The 18,555-nt window shown below is 38.9% G+C and overlaps 1 long non-coding RNA gene across 1 annotated transcript; it reads right to left on the reverse strand.

The window, feature by feature from the left end:
- Positions 1-954: 954 nt before the first annotated feature.
- LOC122674095 lies at positions 955-16,574 on the reverse strand. The gene is made up of 3 exons (XR_006334896.1): positions 16,441-16,574; positions 15,177-15,179; positions 955-966 (listed from the first exon to the last, which is right to left on the reverse strand). It is a non-coding gene; the product is annotated as an uncharacterized LOC122674095 (long non-coding RNA).
- Positions 16,575-18,555: the final 1,981 nt, after the last annotated feature.

Consider the following 18,555-nt stretch of genomic DNA (forward strand, 5'->3'; position numbering starts at 1 on the left):
ATTAAATGTTACTAGTGGCACAACACTGCTTTAATCACAAATGATTCCTGACACAAACAGAATACCCTCTACAGGACAAGCAGTATAGAAGGCTCCTTACACACAGTGTGTTATTAAGTCAACATGTGCACTGTGTATTGCAAATTGAGTGTTACCCTATTTAATACCTAAGTTTAAATAACTCCTCTACTCATACAAATATCGAAATTGATATTCAGAACCTCGTTCATCTAACTTCAAGTCTGTCTTCTTGCCACTGTACCGTGTCAGATGAGAGGTCAATTGCTGATTCTTAACCAAGTAATTCACAATAATCTTTATCTTTGTATTCATCTTCTTTCTCTTATCATCATTTAGTCACGCAGTCATTTCAGACTCTCTTGACCCCATGGACTGTACCCTGCCAGGCTGTTCTGTCCATGGGATTCTCTAGGCAAGAATACTGGAATGGGTTGCCATTTCCTACTCCCGGGGATCTTCCTCCTGTGCTGTATTTTAACCAGTGCTATCTTGGGCTTCTTCACATCTCTTTTTAGCACTTACCTCAATGTCCTTTAGTATGTAATGATACATGGCACGAGTGAATAAATGATTTCCTCAGTTCCTCAGAGAAACAGCTTTCTAAAGCGACTTCTTTGTTCATATCATTTTAATTTTATAATTAACAAGAGTTAATATTTTGGAGTTGGTGATGGACAGGGAGGCCTGGCGTGCTGCGATTTGTGGGGTCGCAAAGAGTTGGACACGACTGAGCAACTGAACTGAACTGACTGAATATTTTGGAAGCTGAGGTAAGGTTTCACTGTCCAAAGTTTCAAAAGCTGAGAAAAGATATAAGCATGGTTTCTCGCAAGCTCTACACAGCAGAAATTGCATTTCTTTGCTCCTCTTTTGCGGTTTTTTCTTCCTCATGGTGTGGGGACTCTCGGCTGCTGTCACTAGTTGCTAGGGTTATGTGTGAATACACTGGAGTCAAGGGGACTGTGTCCCACCTACACAGAGGCAGTCACAGATATTAGTGATGACTTAGAGGTGAGCTACTATAGCCATCATGTCTTTGTTTTATATTTTGGTGTTTTATTGAGTTGTGTTTTTTAGTTTAATTTTTTCATCAAATGCCTTTGGCAAATTTTTAAAACAAAATTTCTTCTAAAATGTGTGAAAAGAAATCAACAGAGATTCAAAATCACTGGACTTAATAGCATTAGCTATTAGTTTATAGTCATAAGCTACTAGTAGTTATAACTAGTAGTTATAAGTTATAAGTAACTATAACTATAGTTATAACTAGTAGTTATAAGCTACTAGCTTATAGTTAGGGTTGTGTGCTCAGTCAGGAAGTTGGGTCTGACTCTTGGTGACCCCATAGACTGTGGCCCTCCAGGCCCCTCTGTCCATGGGATTTTCAAGGCAAGGCTATTGGAGTGGGTTGCCATTTTCTCTTACAGAAGATTTCCTGGCCTAGGAATCAAACTTGCGTCTCCTGCACTGGCAGTTCAGTTCAGTCTCTCAGTCATGTCCGACTATTTGCAGCCCCATGGACTGCAGCACGCCAGGCTTCCCTGTTCATCACCAACACCTGGAGCTTGCTCAAACTCATGTCCATTGAGCTGGTGATAGCATCCAACCATCTCATCCTCTGTTGTCCCCTTCTCCTCCTGCCTTCAATCCTTCCCAGCATCAGGGTCTTTTCCAGTGAGTCACTTCTTCACATCAGGTGGCCAAAGTATTGAAGTTTCAGCTTCAGCATCAGTCCTTCCAATGAATATTCAGGACTGATTTCCCTTAGGATTGACTAGTTTGATCTCCTTGCAGTCCAAGGGACTCTCAAGAGTTTTCTCCAACACCATATTTCAAAAGCATCAATTCTTTGATGCTCAGCTTTCTTTATAGTCCAACTTTCACATCCATACATGACCACTGGAAAAACCATAGCCGTGACTACGTGGACCTTTGTTGGCAAAGTAATGTCTCTACTTTCTAATATGCTGTTTAGGTTGGTCATAACTTTTCTTCCAAGGAGGAAGCATCTTTTAATTTCATGGCTGCAGTCACCATCTGCAGTGATTTTTGAGCCCCCCAAAATAAAGTCTATCACTGTTTCCATTGTTTCCCCATCTATTTGCCATGAAGTGAAGGGACCAGATGCCACGATCTTATTTTTCTGAATGTTGAGTTTTAAGCCAACTTTTTCACTCTCCTCTTTTATTTTCATCAAGAGGCTCTTTAGTTCTTCACTTTTTGCCATAAGGGTGGTGTCATCTGCATATCTGAGGTGATTGATATTTCTCCTGCAATCTTGATTCCAGTTTTTGCTTCATCCAGCCTGGCATTTTGCATGATGTCCTCTGCATATAAGTTAAATAAGCAGGGTGACAATATACAACCTTGACATATTCCTTTCCTGATTTGGAACCAGTCTGTTGTTCCATGTCCAGTTATAACTTTTGCTTCTTGACTTGCATACAGATTTCTCAGGAGGCTGATAAGGTTGTCTGGTATTCCTCCCTCTTTAAGATTTTTCCACAGTTTGTTGTGATCCATACAGTCAAAGGCTTTGGCATAGTCAATAAAGCAGAAGTAGATGTTTTTGTGTAACTCTGTTGCTTTTTCAATGATCCAACAGATGTGGGCAATTTGTTCTCTGGTTCCTCTGCCTCTTCTAAATCCAGCTTGAACATCTGGAAGTTCATGGTTCATGTGCTGTTGAAGCCCGGTTTGGAGAATTTTGAGCATTCCTTTGCTAGAGTGCACTGGCCGGTGGATTCTCAACCACTGAGCCACCAGGAAAGCTCACACTTCGGGTTAGGAAGTTAGAATTTCACGTTCTTTCAAGCCCTCAGAGTGTTTATGAAGGAGGCTTCAATGTGCCGCTATTCTTAAATGAAATGAGAACAGTGGTTTTGCAGCTGTGGACAGCTTTAGCAGCTCTCTACTCTGGGAATAAAACTTTAACAATAAAGTGAAAAGCAGGTACTTAGTTCAGCACAGTTGTATGGTCACCGTATGTGATGTTAATGTTTACCATCTCCCAAATCATGAATTTCATGTGACAATTCCTCTTTATACCTTTCAGTTATCAGACAGTCATCTTTTTCATCTGGAAGACATTAAGTGTAAAACTGCTAATACTTTCCTGTATGAATTTCAAGCTATCTGAACAGAGACATGTACTTGTAAATACACTCCCCACATGTACATAAGAGATCTTTGCTATATTTATACTTGATATTGGTTATTACAAACTATAAATGAGAGTCTAAATAAACCATGTTGGTTCATGTGCAGATCTCTCATCAGAGCTCAAATCAAACGTTTTCTTTTTCCATTACATAACTGTTAATACTGTCACCAAAGCAGGCATTACACGTCTGGCTTAATGGTGAAAAGAAGGCTGAAATTGCGGAGAAGGAGAAAGTGAAGGGTGAGGAGGAGGAGAAGGAAAATATGAGGAGAAGGATGAGGAAGAAGAGAGAATGGAGAGGGGAGAAGGGGGAGGAAGAAGAAGGAAAATGAGGGAGAAAAACTGGAGCAGGAGAAAAGTGAGGAAGAGCCTGAGAATCATTAAAGTGTTTCACATGTTCATCCAAGACAGAAATGACATATTTAGAGAATTGGCTTTGTTGGTTTTGTTCAAAGACTGATTTAAATCTCTCCTTTTCTTTCTGATAAAAGTATTTCTAAATGTTAAAATTATAAGCTGAAAAAAAAGACTGAATGGATATGTCATAAGACTAGAAGTACATTACATCTTTTAGAGTGGGCACAGTGATTTAAGAAATTAGCCTACAGCTAGCTAATGGCTTCTCTGGTGATTGAGATGGTAAAGAATCCACCTGCAATGTGGGAGACCTGGGTTCGATCCCTGAGTTGAGAAGATCCCCTGGAGAAGGGAATGGCTACCCACTCCAGTATTCTGGCCTGGATAATTCCATGGACAGAGGAGCCTGGCAGTCTGTGGGGTCACAAACAATCGGACATGACTGAGCAACTTTCACTCACGCAATGTAAATTCCAAGCTTGTATTACATTTTGAGTGAAGTTCACTTATCTAACACTGCTTTTTTTTTTTTGAAAGAAGACTTCAGGAAAAGGTTTTAACTTTATGAATATGTGATTCCTTGAATGTTCCAATTCAGCTCTTTATCTGTGCTCTCTTTGTCAGCAACAACTTATAAAATTCAAAGAAAAATGTTGAGTGTTACCTTGAAAGGAGGAAATTTGACTTGTGTTAAACCTCATTTTAATTTTGACAATGTAATTGAACTGTATGAATGTGATAACAAAACGAGCAGCACTTTTGTGTGCTTTTATTAGGTTGGAGATTTTATAGAACTGTTTTCACTTGTAAACCTTTTCACATCTGAACTTTTTTTCACCTGTAAACCTTTAAAAGCCACATTGGCCAGTGAATTCTATTGAGACTTAGTCAATGTTCACCCTGAATAGAACTGAATTATTTAGTGATTTGTTCTGATATGCTTATTGATCATACACCTTGACAGTTTGCATTTCTGCTCTTTTCCTATAAGATATGTAAAATAGTGGGCTTCCCTGGTGGCTCAGTTGTAAAGGATTTACCTACCATTGGAGGAGACATGAGTTTGATCCCTCGGTCAGGAAGATCCCCTGGAGAATGAAATGGCAACCCTTTCCAGAATTCTGCCTGGGAAATACCATGAACAGAAGAGTCTGGCCCATAGAGTTGCAAAAGAGTCAGACATGGCTTGGTTGAATAAACCATAACAGCATGTAAAACAGCATAACAAAATTTTATAGTTATTTGATAGGCATGTAGATTTTGATAGGCTGGATTTTGACATTTTTTATTAATATGAACAATAATGATGATTTGAGGATAACAATCTGTATTCCCTCAAAACTGGATTGTAGGTGTCATCCCAAGAGCTGTGGTTCAAGGGTGAGCCCAAGGATTCATTGCAAGATGCTAACATTGTTCAGACAAGATCATGTGATTCCAAGTCTAACTTTGAGATCTGTAGACCTGGAACCTAGATGTTTCCCTTGTGTTATGGTTCAGTCATTAAGCGTGTCCGATTCTTTGTGACCCCATGGACTGCAGCATGCTAGGCCTCCCTGGTCCTCATCTCCCGGAGTTTGCTCAAGTTCATATCCACTGAGTGGGTTATGCTATCCAACCATCTCATCCCCTGCCTCTCTCTTCTTTTGGTTTGTACTTACAGGTTATCTGGCTTCCAAGGAGGGTCTGACTAACGTTGTCTTCTAGGTGATTGGTTAATAATTGATCACTAAGAAAAAATGAGAAAAATGACTGAGAAAAAATGACTGATGAGGAATTAGGCTCTCAAGTTCCCTTATCAGTCCTTTATCTTTTCCAAGTCTGCATATCTTCCCAGACAATTTTTGTTTGAAGTTAAAATTAAAAGGTTAGTATCATCAAATCATGATGAGAACGCTTTATGTATATGCAGTATAGGGTAAACCCTGAGTCTTCAGAAAAGAGAATATTATTCTTTGGTCAAGGCTAAAGGCCCCTTTGCAAATAAATGCTCTTCAGTCTCTTGTCTTTTCCTTTTTCTTCTCATTTTTCACATTGAATATGGATCAGTAGGGAAATTTGCTTTCCCAGACACTTTAAAGTTCTGGCTGTTGGAAGATTCTTATTCTCCAGGCAAGAATACTGAAGTAAGTTGCCATTTCCTTCTCCATCTTCTTAATATAGTCTTCCAAAATAACCTCAGCAGGATAAAGGAACTGTGGCTCTGGCAATTAAATGTCTTTGTCTAGAAGTGGCATATTGCTTCCATGCATATTTCCTTAGTCAAATAAAGACACATAATATCACCTAATTTCAATAAAAGCAGCAAAAATATGGTCCTTTTATAGATGTGGAGGAAGGAGAATCATAATATTGATGGATACCCCTAATGACTGGCACAAATATCAGAGTGGATCTTTAAGAATATTAAATGATTATATTAATCTTTGCCATCATAAAACCTAAGAAAAATTCATAGATATGACAAGGTAATTGTGCTACTGAGATTTCTGAACATTGATTGACCAGAAAGAATATCACTTTACTCAGTCAAGATGGTAAAGGTAAAAATTAAAATTAAACAATAATTTATTTATACATTTTCAATTGATTGTTGACTAGTGATATATTCATATGTTCAAGATATTTAAAAAATGAGATTAAAAAGGCATGCATTGGTCAGTTTCATTTTTACATTGACCTTTATTTCTATCTCTGCCCCCACAGTAACCATTTTTACTAGACTTTTCTGTATCTTTTCAGTATGTCTGCAAATACAAGCTAATATTTTTACATATTTTATATTTTTTGTGTCTCTTCCTTTCTTACACAAAATTTAATGTGCTACATTTATTTTCCTTAACTTTGCTCTTTTTGTTTCATAACATATCCTGGAGCGTGTTCCAGATTACATCTTCCAACCCTTTCAGAGTTGCATGGTATGCATGGTATGTAGAGGACTCTTAGCTGTGTCCACTCTTTGTTTATGAAAATAATCTTACAAACATCATTTCTTTTATGTGTGGAGTGTACTTGAGGGTTAAACACCCTCAGGGAGAATTGTTATAGAGAAGGGCAAGTGGATTTTTAAAGTTAATAGATATTTATATGTTGCTGTCCATTTATGAGACATTCTCCGCAAACTTTCCATCAAAGTGTATTGGAAAGCTTTGTAATTTTTGCCAGTCTGATACATAAGAATTGTCAATCTAGTTGGAAATCAGTTGATTTAAAGAGCCATTGACAAATTGGAAATCCAATAAATATTCTTACATATATATGTATTTGTATGTATATGTATATATACTCTATTCATTATTAAGCTGATGGAGTAATAAAAATTGCCCAAGAATTTCCAACCTCCATGTCATTTTATGTGTGTGTATGTATTTATCTATGTATGTATATTAATATATATGCATGGGTGTATATATATATATATATATATATATATATATATAATCTTCCCCAGTAGCTCCATGGTAAAGAATCTGCCTGCAATGCAATGCAGACACGTGGGTTTGATCCCTAGGTTGGGAAGATACCCTGGACAGTGGCAACCCACTCTAGTATTCTTGCCTGGGAAATCCCATGGACAGAGGAGGCTGGAGGCTGTATATATATGCACACACATATATATATATAAATTCAGTTCAGTCACTCAGTCATGTGCTACTCTTTGCGACCCCAAGGATGCAGCACTCCAGGCTTTCCTGTTCATCACCAACTCATGGAACTTGCTCAAACTCATATCCCTCGAGTTGGTGATGCCAACCAACCATCTCATCCTCTTCATCCCCTTCTCCTCCTGCCTTTAATCTTTCCCAGCATCAGGGTCTTTTCCAATGAGTCAGTTCCGTGCATTAGGTGGCCAAAGTATTGGAGTTTCAGCTTCAGCACTAGTCCTTCCAATGAATATTCAGGACTGGTTTCCTTTTCAATGGACTGGTTTGATCTCATTGCAGTCCAAGAGACTCTCAAGAGTCTTCTCCAGCACCACAGTTCAAAAGCATCAATTCTTGGGCTCCCAGCTTTCTTTGTAATCCAACTCTCACATCCATACGTGACTACTGTATGGATGTATTCCATAAAGTACATCCATTTGACTAGACGGACCTTTGTCGGCAAAGTAATGTTTCTGCTTTTTTAATATGATATCTAGTTTGGTCATAGCTTCTCTTCCAAAGTGGAAGCATCTTTTAATTTCATAGCTAAAGTAACCATCTGCAATGATTTTGGAGCCCAGAAAAATAAAGTCTGTCACTGTTTCCATTGTTTCCCCCTCTCTGTGCCATGAAGTGATGAGACCAGATGACATGATCTTAGTTTTCTGAATGTTGAGTTTTAAGTCAACTTTTTCACTCTCCTTTTTCACTTTCATTCAAGAGGCTCTTTAGTTCCTCTTCTCTTTCTGGCATAAGGGTGTGTCATCCGAGTATCTAAAATTATCAATATTTCTCCCTGGCAATCTTGATTCCAGCTTGTGCTTCATCCAGCCTGGCATGATGTACTCTGCATATAAATTAAGCAGGGTGACAATATACAGCTTTGACGTACTCCTTTTCCTATTTGGGACCAGTCTGTTGTTTGATGTCCAGTTCTAACTATTGCTTCCTGACCTGCATACAGATTTCTCAGGAGTCAGGTCAGGTGGTCTGGTATTCCCATCTCTTTCAGAATTTTCCACAGTTTATTGTGATCCACACAGTCAAAGGCTTTGGCATAGTCAGTAAAGCAGAAATAGATGTTTTTTCTGGAATTCTCTTGCTTTTTCGATAATGCAACAGATGTTTACAATTTGATCTCTGGTTCCTCTGTGTTTTCTAAATCCAGCTTGAACATCTGGATATTCATGGTTCACATACTGTTGAAGCCTGGCTTGGAGAATTTTGAGCATTACTTTGCTATCGTGTGAGATGAGTGCAATAGTGTGGTAGTTTGAACATTCTTTGGCATTGCCTTTCTTTGGGATTGGAATGAAAAGTGACCTTTTCCAGCCCTGTGGCTATGGCTGAGTTTTCCAGATTTGCTGGCATATTGAGTGCAGCACTTCCATAGCATCATCTTTAGGATTTCAGATAACTCAACTGTAATTCCATCACTGCCACTAGTTTTGTTCATAGTGATGCTTCCTAAGGCCCACTTGACTTCACATTCCAGGATGTCTGGCTCTAGGTGAGTGATCACACCATTGTGGTTATCTAGGTCATGAAGATCTTTTTTGGATAGTTCTTCTGTGTATTCCTGCCACCTTTTCTTAATATCTCCTACTTCTGTTAAGTCCATACCATTTCTGTCCTTTATTGTGTCCATCTTTGTATGAAATATTCCCTTGGTATCTCTAATTTTCTTAAAGAGATCTGTAGACTTTCCCATTCTATTGTTTTCCTCTATTTCTTTGCATTGACCTCTGAGGAAAACTTTCTTATCTTTCCTTGCTATTCTTTGCAACTCTGCATTCATATCGGTATATCTTTCATTTTCTCCATTGCCTTTAACTTCTCTTCTTTACTCAGTTATTTTTAAGGCCTCCTCGGACAACTATTTTTCCTTTTTGCATTTCTTTTTCTTGGGGATGGTCTTGATCACTGCCTCCTGTACAATGTCACGAACCTCTATCCATAGTTCTTCAGGCACTCTATCAATCTAATCCTTTGAATCTATTTGTCATTTCCACTGCATCATCATATGGGATTTCATTTAGGTCACACCTGAATGATCTAGTGTTTCCCTACTTGATCTAGGGATTCCCTAGATCCTAATCCATGTTTTCCCTACTTTCTTCAATTTAAGTCTTAATTTTCCAATAAGAAGTTCATAATCTGAGCCACAATCAGCTCCCAGTTTTGTTTTTGCTGACTCTATAGAGCTTCTCCATTTTTGGCTGCAAAGAATATAATCAGTATGATTTCAGTATTGACTACCTGGTGATTTCCATGTGTAGAGTCTTCTCTTGTGTTGTTGGAATATACATATATATTCACACACACACATATATACATGTTCTCACAAAGTTCCATCTAGTTAAAGCTATGGTTTTTCCAGTAGTCATGTAGGGATGTGAGAGTTGGACTATAAAGCTGAGTGCCCAAGATTTGATGCTTTTGAACTGTGGTGTTGGAGAAGACTCTTGAGAGTCTCTTGGACTACAAGGAGATCAAATCAGTCAATCCTCAAGGAAGTCATTCCTGAACATTCATTGGAGGGACTGGTGCTGAAGCTCCAATACTTTGGCCACCTGATGCCAAGAACTGACTCATTGGAAAAGACCCGGATGCTGGGAAAGACTGAAGGCAGGAGGAGAAGGGGATGAGGTTGAAATGGTTGGGTGGCATCACCGACTCAATGGACATGAGTTTGAGCAGCCTCCACAAGTTGGTGATAGGGAAGCCTGGCATGCTGCATTCCATGGGGTCACAAAGAGCTGGACACTACTGAGCAACTGAACTGATGTATACATGTGTATGCATTCATGCACAGTCACTTCACTCATGCTTGACTCTTTGGGACTCCATGAACTGTAGCCCTCCAGCCTCCTCTGTCCTTGTGAATTCCCAGGCAAGAATACTGGAGTGGCTTGCCATTTCCTTCTCCAGGGTTATCTTCCCATCCCAGGGATCAAAACTGTGTCTCTGCATTGCATTGCTGTCAGATTCTTTACCATGGAACTACCAGGGAAGCTGTATATATATACATACACATACATGTATATATTCATATACATGCATAAGCACACACACACACGTAAAATGATGCTGAGGTTGGAAATTCTTGGGCAATTTCTACTATTCCATCAACGTAATAACGAGTATGTTTTTAACTTTTACCCTGTCTTGAGGTTCTGTTATTGTTCAGAAAAACAGGAAATAAATTGTGAATATTCATTGGAGGGACTGATGCTGAAGCTTCTATACTTTGGCCTCCTGATGCAAAGAGATGGCTCATTGGAGAAGACCCTGAAGCTGGGAAAGATTGACAGCAAGAGGAGAAGCGAACAACAGAGGACGAGATACTTGGATGGCATCATTGACTCAATGGACATGAGTTTGAGCAAGCTCCAGGAGATGGTGAAGGACAGGGAAGCCTGGCGTGCTGCAGTCCACGGGGTCGCAAAGAGTCAGACACAACCGAGTGATTGAACAGCAACATCAACAGAAAAACTTCAGGTGAATCTTCAGGTGTTCAGGGAATCTTTGGAAGTAAAAGACATCTTAGCAGCAAAAGATAACATACAAATAGCACATTTTAATTGGAAAATCACGAATTAGCACCTTGTCAGTTTAACAAGGTAACAAGAGCCACCTACCTCTTTACCTTTCTAATATGGACCCCAAATGAAAGCAGATGTCTGTGGTCAAACATCTCTCTGGATGAATGGAAATTGCACTTGGAGGCAGTGTTTTCTTCCTTCCTTTGATCCACCTACTGAAAAACGTTTGTTCAGCCCTCAGAGTTACCTATTTAATGCTGTTGAATAAATAGGCGATCCCATCTCAAATCAATCATTCATTGACTATTTTTCTTAATTCATTCATTTATTTCTTTATTAAACTATGTTGGATTTATCCTTTATTTTTAGAATCCAGCACAAAGCCTGTAATACAGTAAGCACCTAATGCTTATTGGCTGACAGACTGAATACACGAATTAATAAATTATTACCACAGTGCTTAGGTAGTGCTTATTGGAAAAACTTGTGTGTTTGCTTTATAGCATGCTCATATGAGTCTTCTCCCAGTAGTATAAAACCAATTTATATTTCTTCCAAGAAATCAGTCAGAGGCAGGGAGGAGAAAACTAAGGAATAAAGTTCTTCATAACCTTTCTTCACCTGTGAGTAGGTCATTCCCTTTATATGTCGTCAAGGTCACCATAAAATGTAGGCATAAAGAAACAAGACCATTCTCTTCTGAAGGAAATTGGGTAATAATAGCAAAAGATGAAAGTAATTTTAAAATCTAGGTGATAGGGAAAATGAGGGGAAGCTGATTAATAATATCACTGTAAAATATTCACACCCACATTTCATTACAATGTTTATGCTTGGGCAGATTACAGAAGTTCACTTTTAGTTGTACACTTATGGCATATGGGCTTACCCTGGTGTCTCAGATGGTGAAGAATCTGCCTGTAGTGATTCTGCCTGCAGAGATTAATATATTAATGTGCAGGGAGTTTTTGAAAAAATTATACTATGCAACCTACTTATATAAAACTATACACTAATTGATAAAATCGATTTATAACAAGGCCCTGTTCTGGTAAAGCTGTTTTTTTAATTGAGTATAATTGCTTTACAATATTGTGTTAGTTTCTGCCATACAACAAAGTGAATCAGTTACAGTGTTAGTCACTCAGTCGTGTCTGACTCTTTGGACCCTATGGACTGTATGTAGCCTGTTAGGCTCCTCTGTCCATGGGATTCTCCAGCAAGATTACTGGAGTGGGTCACCATTCCCTCCTCCATTCAGGAGTATAAGTGCAATTTAAAAAATCCTTAAGTTCTGTGAGGTTTATGAGCTTGGGTTCTGAGAAAGTACATGGTTAGGTTTTTAATCCTCCATAATTAAATGGTATGCAAACAGTGCTTCATCTTGAATATCCCATGATCAGAACATTACTTAAAAGTCCTAGTGCTGATTTAATTTTGAAAAGTCATTATTGAGAATCAGCTATAGTATACATATGTCCACTCCCTGTTGAGCCCCCCCTCACTCCCCCTCATCCCAGCTCTCTAGGTCATCACGGAGCGCTCAGCTGAGCTCCCTGTGGTAAACGGCCGGTCCTCACGAGCTATCCGTTTTACCTGGGATAGTGTATATAGGCCAGTGCCACTCTCTCGATTCGTCCTGTACTCCTATCCCTTCCTGCCCTGTGTCTTCAAGTCCATTCTCTACATCTGAGTCTCTATTACTGACCTGTTTTTTGAAATGCTATGTCATCCACATAAGTCAGTAATTTTGTGTATATTTTGGTGGATGCCCCCAAAATGTGACTTACTGGATTATCAGACTGCTGCGATTTGAAATATGGGTAGCTATGGTTGGCAACATTAAAATCTTCATTTTCCCAAGTAGTGAAGCCTCATTTGGAGCCTCAGAAGCAACTGTAATATTTTATCTTCATTATATCTATTCTCAGATTTCCATTTGTCACTTCCACCTTCCTTCTGGGCTTCCCAGGTGGCACTAGAGGTAAAGAACCCGCCTGCTGATGCAGGAGACTCAAGAGAGGTGGGTTCCATCCCTGGATTGGGAAGATCCTCTGGAGAAGGGCATGGACAGAGGAGCCTTGTGGGCTACAGTTCATAGGGTCTGCAGAGAGCCAGACATGGTTGAAGCGACTTAGCACATAGCACTTTCCTTCTGGGGAATGACAGGAGCTCAGCTCCACGGTCATCATGGATGTATACGCTGAGACACACTTTGTGGTCACCAACCCCATGCCCTCAAGGATGTTCTTTGTCATGCGTGAATGCTGAATCTCTTCAGACATGTGGGCTCTTTGCAACCCACTGACAAAACAGAGAGGATTGTTTCTTATTTTGTTAGTCAGTGCTACAGGCAAAATAAAGCCTCTTCTTTCCTGTATCCCTTCTTTGAAATAAAATGAACACATTGAAAGAAATGTTTCTTGGGGAATTGTTGCCCAGAAGTGGATGGGCAAGTAGAATAAACATCATTGATATTTTTTCTTTGTACTTCATTAAGAACTGGTTTCTCTTCACTGGTTCTAAAATTAATATTAAAAAATGATTAGTTTGGTCATTCTTGACCTGCTTTCAGAGCATACATTTAATTATTGACCTTCAAACAAAACTTTCAAAGAGGGTCTTCTTATCTTTCATTAATAACTACAAAATAAGTACATCTTTAGGCCTATCCCCCTATTAAAGAAGATGCCTGGGTATTTCACCCTTATTTTCTGTGTATAGTGCTTTTGAAACTTCTTGGTCATGTGGTGCTAAGTGAATGGCTGTATTTTTTGAAAGATAGATGATTTACAGTACTATATTAGTTTCATGTGTACAATATAGTATTAAACATTTTGGTAGATTATATACTATCCAAATTTATTATAAAATATTGGGTATATTTTCTGAGTTGTACTTTACATCCCCATGACTTATTTTCTAATTGGTATTTTGTACTTCCAAATCCCCTTCACGTATTTTGACACCCCCCACCCCACCCGTGTCTCCTCTGATAACCACAGTTCTCTGTATCTGTGACTATTTCTCTTTTGTTACATTTATTTGTTTTGCTTTTTTAAATGCTATACTTTTGTGAAAACATTCAGTAATTGTCTTTCCTCTATCTGACTTATTTCGCTAAACTTATTACTCTCCAGGTCCGTCCATGTTGTAAATAGCAAGATGTCTTATTTCTCACTGAATAATATTTTGTTATATATCACTTCTTCTTTATCCATTCATCCATTAATGGACAAATAGGTTGTTTCCATATCTTGGGTATAGTAAATAATGGTGCTATGAACATTGGGGTACAGATATCTTTTCAAATTAGAATTTCTGTTTTCTTCAGATAAATACACAGGAGTAGATTGTATGGTAGTCATATTTTCAGTGTTTTGAGGAACCTCCATATTGTTTTCCACAGTAACTGTGCCAATTTACATTCCTACCAACAGTGTAGGAGGATGTTGTTTTGTTTTTCTCTACATCCTCACCAACTCTTGTTATTTTTTGTGTTTTTGATAATAGCCATTCTGACAGGTGTGAGGTAATATTTCCTTATAGTTTTAGTGATATTGAGCATCTTGTCGTGTGCCTGTTGGCCATCTGTATGTATTATTTTGGGGAAAAAATTGCCTATTAATGTCTTCTGCTCCTTTTTAAAATTAATTAATTACTTTTTGGCTGGGCTGGGTCCTCGTTGCTTTGAGTGGGGTTTTTTCTACTTGCGGTGAGGGGAGGCTACTCTTCACTGTGGTGCAGGAGCTTCTCATTGCAGCGGCTTCTCCTGTTGTGGAGCACAGTGAAGGTGAAACCAGAGCTCAGTACTCGGGGCTTGCGGGCCCTGGAGTGTCAGTTCAGCAGTTGTATCACAGAGGCTTAGTCACTCCACAGCACGTGGAATCTTCCTGGACCAGGGACTGAACCCTTGTTTCCTTCATTGGTAGGCGGATTCCACTGCACCACCGGGGAAGTTGTTCTACTCATTGTTTAAATGGACTATTGTACTTTTTTTTTCATAGTGAGTTGTCTGGATTCTTTATATCAGCTGTTACCAGACATTTTTGGCACCAGGGACTGGTGTCATGGAAGACAGTTTTTCTGTGGATCAGGGGATGGGAGTGGCTTCAGAATAATTCAAATGTATTACATTTATTGTGCACCTTGTTTCTGTTATTATTACATCAACCCCACCTCACATCATCAGACATTATATCCCTGAATCTGGGACTCCCTGCTTTAAATATTTTGGTTAGTAACCCCTTTTTTGGACATATTGTAGGTAGATTTTTCCCAGTCAGTAAGTGGCCTTTTGTTTAGTTAATGGTTTAATGGTTTCCTTCACTATGCCAAAGCTCTTAAGTTTGATTAGGTTCCATTTGTTTATTTTTGCTTTTATTTCTCTTGCCTCAAGGGACAGACCCATAAAAAATTTTCTTACTCCAGGGTAAAAGAGTATACTGTCTATGTTCCCCCCACCCTCACCCCCCAGGAGCATTATGGTTTTAGTTTTTCTGTCTTACATTTCAGTCTGTAATCAATTTTGGTTTATTTTTATATATGGTATGAGAAAATGTTTAAGTTTTATTTTTTTATGTGTAGTTGTTCAGTTTCCCTAACACCACTTATTAAAGAGACACTCTTTTACCTATTGTATATTCTTGTCTCTGTTGAAATGATTATATGTGCATGGGTTTACTTCTGTACTCTGTTTTGTTCCATTGATATATGTGTATGTTTTTGTGCCAGTATCATACTGTTTTGAATTATATAGTTTGTAGGATGGTTAGAAGTCAGAGAGCATGATGCTGTCAGATTTGTCCTTTATTCGATTGCTTTGGCTACTCAGGGCCTTTTGTGTTTCTATATACATTTTAGGATCATATGTTCTAGTTCTGTGAAATATGCCATGGGTATTTTTCTTGAATTGCATGGGATTTTGTTGAATCTGTAGATTGCTTTGGGCAGTATAGACATTTAAAAAGTACTAATTCTTTCAATCCAATAACATGAAATAGCTTTCCATTTATTTACATTGTCTTCAACTTTTTTCATCAGTGTCTTACGTTTTTCAGAGTACAACAGGTCTTTCATCTCCTTAGTTAAATTTATTCCTTGGTATTTTGTTCTTTTCGACTTGATAGTAAATGAGTTTATTTTCTTGAATTCTCTTTGTGATCATTCACTATTAAAGTATAGAAATGCAACAGACTTCTGTATATTAGTCTTCTATCCTGCAACTGTACTAAATTCATTTTTTTTCCTAACAGTTTTTTGGTGGTGTTATTTAGGATTCATTGTAAATATTATCACATCAATTGCAAATAGTGACAGTTCTACTCTTCCCTTCCAATCTGGATGTCATTTGTTTCTTTTTCTTATCTGATTGGAAGTCTTGTGACTAGGACTTACTGTGTTGAATAGAAATGGCAAGAGGGGGTATCCTGTTTTGTTCTTCATACTAGAGGAAATGCTTTCAGCTTTTACCATCGAGTATGATGTTAGCTGTAGATTTGTCACAAATGCCTTACATTATGTTGACATATGTTGTTTCTATACCAACTTTGTTGAGAGTTTTTCATGAATAGTTGTTGAGTTTTACTCTGACATAAATTAGAGCAGGATTTTCTATGACCCACCTCCATGCATTATCAATTGTCTAACCTGTCCTGTCTCTGCCCAGGTCAACAAGCTACAACATGCAGTGCCAGTTCAACAAAGATACAAAACTGCAGCTGACCACAGAAAACATCACTCACCCTTAGATGGACCCCACTATAAGGACTCTGAGGCTTGAGACTAGCAAGAGGGGGAGGCCCAATACCCCTCACCATCCCAGTTCAGCAGGAAGTAGCCAGAAAGACCTCAACGCCCCTATTCCCAAAGAATTGGGCCTCCCATCTCTTGAGGGGGGAATGTTAGGTAGTTAGAATGGGGAAAATGAGTCCAAAATGGCAGTGGCTAAAAGACAAGGAAGTGAAAAGCCTGCGAAAATAGAACAGAGGAAGGTCAAAGGAACATCTGAGGACCAGAGTGAGGACTTCAGGTAGAACAGCGCTCCTGCCTAAGCCCAATTTGCATAGGACAGGCCCAGGGGGAAGAAAAAACATATAAAAAGAGGAGCCAAAGGGTTCTCGCTCGCTCTCTCTTTCTCTCTCCTATGCATGCGTACGCTCTTTCTCTTTCTCTCTCTCTCCCACGCGTGCGTACCCTCTCTCTCTCCCCCCCGCCCCCTCCCCGACCCCATGCACTGGTGCGCTAGTCCACTCTCCTCTTCTTCGAGGATGGATTTTCCTGCTATTATCTAAATAAAATAGAGCTGTAAAAAAAAAAAAAGGCAAAAATAAATGGCAACTAATTAAACTTAAAAGCTTTTGCCCAATGAAGGAAACTATAAGCGAGGTGAAAAGACAGCCTTCAGAATGGGAGAAAATAATAGCAAATGAAGCAACTGACAAAGAATTAATCTCAAAAATACACAAGCAGGTCATGCAACTCAACACCAGAAAAATAAATGAGCCAATCAAAAAATGGGTCAAAGAACTAAACAGACTTTTCTCCAGAGAAGACATACAGATGGCTAACAAACACATGAAAACGTGTTCAACATCACTCATTATCAGAGAAATGCAAATCAAAACCACAATGAGGTACCATCTCATGCTGGTCAGAATGGTGAAACAGATCACCAGCCCAGGCTGGATGCATGAGACAAGTGCTCGGGCCTGGTGCACTGTGAAGACCCAGAGGAATCGGGTAGAGAGGGAGGTGGGAGGGGGGATCGGGATGGGGAATACATGTAACTCCATGGCTGATTCATGTCAATGTATGACAAAACCCACTACAATATTGTAAAGCAATTAGCCTCCAACTAATAAAAATAAATGAAAAAGAAAAAAAAAAGATAAACCATGAAAAAAAATTCTACAAATAATAAATGCTGGAGAGGGTGTGGAGAAAAGGGAACCCTCTTACACTGTTGGTGGGAATGCAAACTAGTACAGCCACTATGGAGAACAGTGTGGAGATTCCTTAAAAAAACTGGAAATAGAACTGCCATATGACCCAGCAATCCCACTGCTGGGCATACACACTGAGGAAACCAGAATTGAAAGAGACACATGTACCCCAATGTTCATTTCAGCACTGTTTATAATAGCCAGGACATGGAAGCCGCCTAAATGTCCACTGGCAGAAGAATGGATAAGAAAGCTGTGGTATATATACACAATGGAATATTACTCACCTATTAAAAAGAACATATATGAATCAGTTCTAATGAGATGGATGAAACTGGAGCCTATTGTACAGAGTGAAGTAAGTCAGAAAGAAAAACACCAATACAGTATATTAACACACACACACACACACACACACACACACACACATATATATATATATATATATGTGGAATTTAGAAAGATGGTAATAGTGACCCTATATGTGAGACAGCAAAAGAGACACAGATACAAAGAAAAGGCTTTTGGACTCTGTGGGAGAAGGCAAGGGTGGGATGATTTGAGAGAATAGCATTGAAACATGTATATTACCATATGTGAAATAGACCACCAGTCCGAATTCAATGCATGAAACAGGGCACTCAAAGCTGGTGCACTGGGACGACCCTGAGGGATGGCATGGGGAAGAAGGTGGGAGGGGGTGTTCAGGATGGGGAACACATGTACACCCATGGCTGATTCATGTCAATGTATGACAGAAACCACTACAATATTGTAAAGTAATTAGCCTCCAATTAAAGTAAACAAATTAATTTAAAAAAATATGTTTTGTCAGCATATTGATTTTTCTGTATCTACTGAGGTGATTATATAATATTTAT

This window comes from Cervus elaphus, chromosome 18, assembly GCF_910594005.1.
Source record: "Cervus elaphus chromosome 18, mCerEla1.1, whole genome shotgun sequence".
NCBI classification, from domain to species: domain Eukaryota; kingdom Metazoa; phylum Chordata; class Mammalia; order Artiodactyla; family Cervidae; genus Cervus; species Cervus elaphus.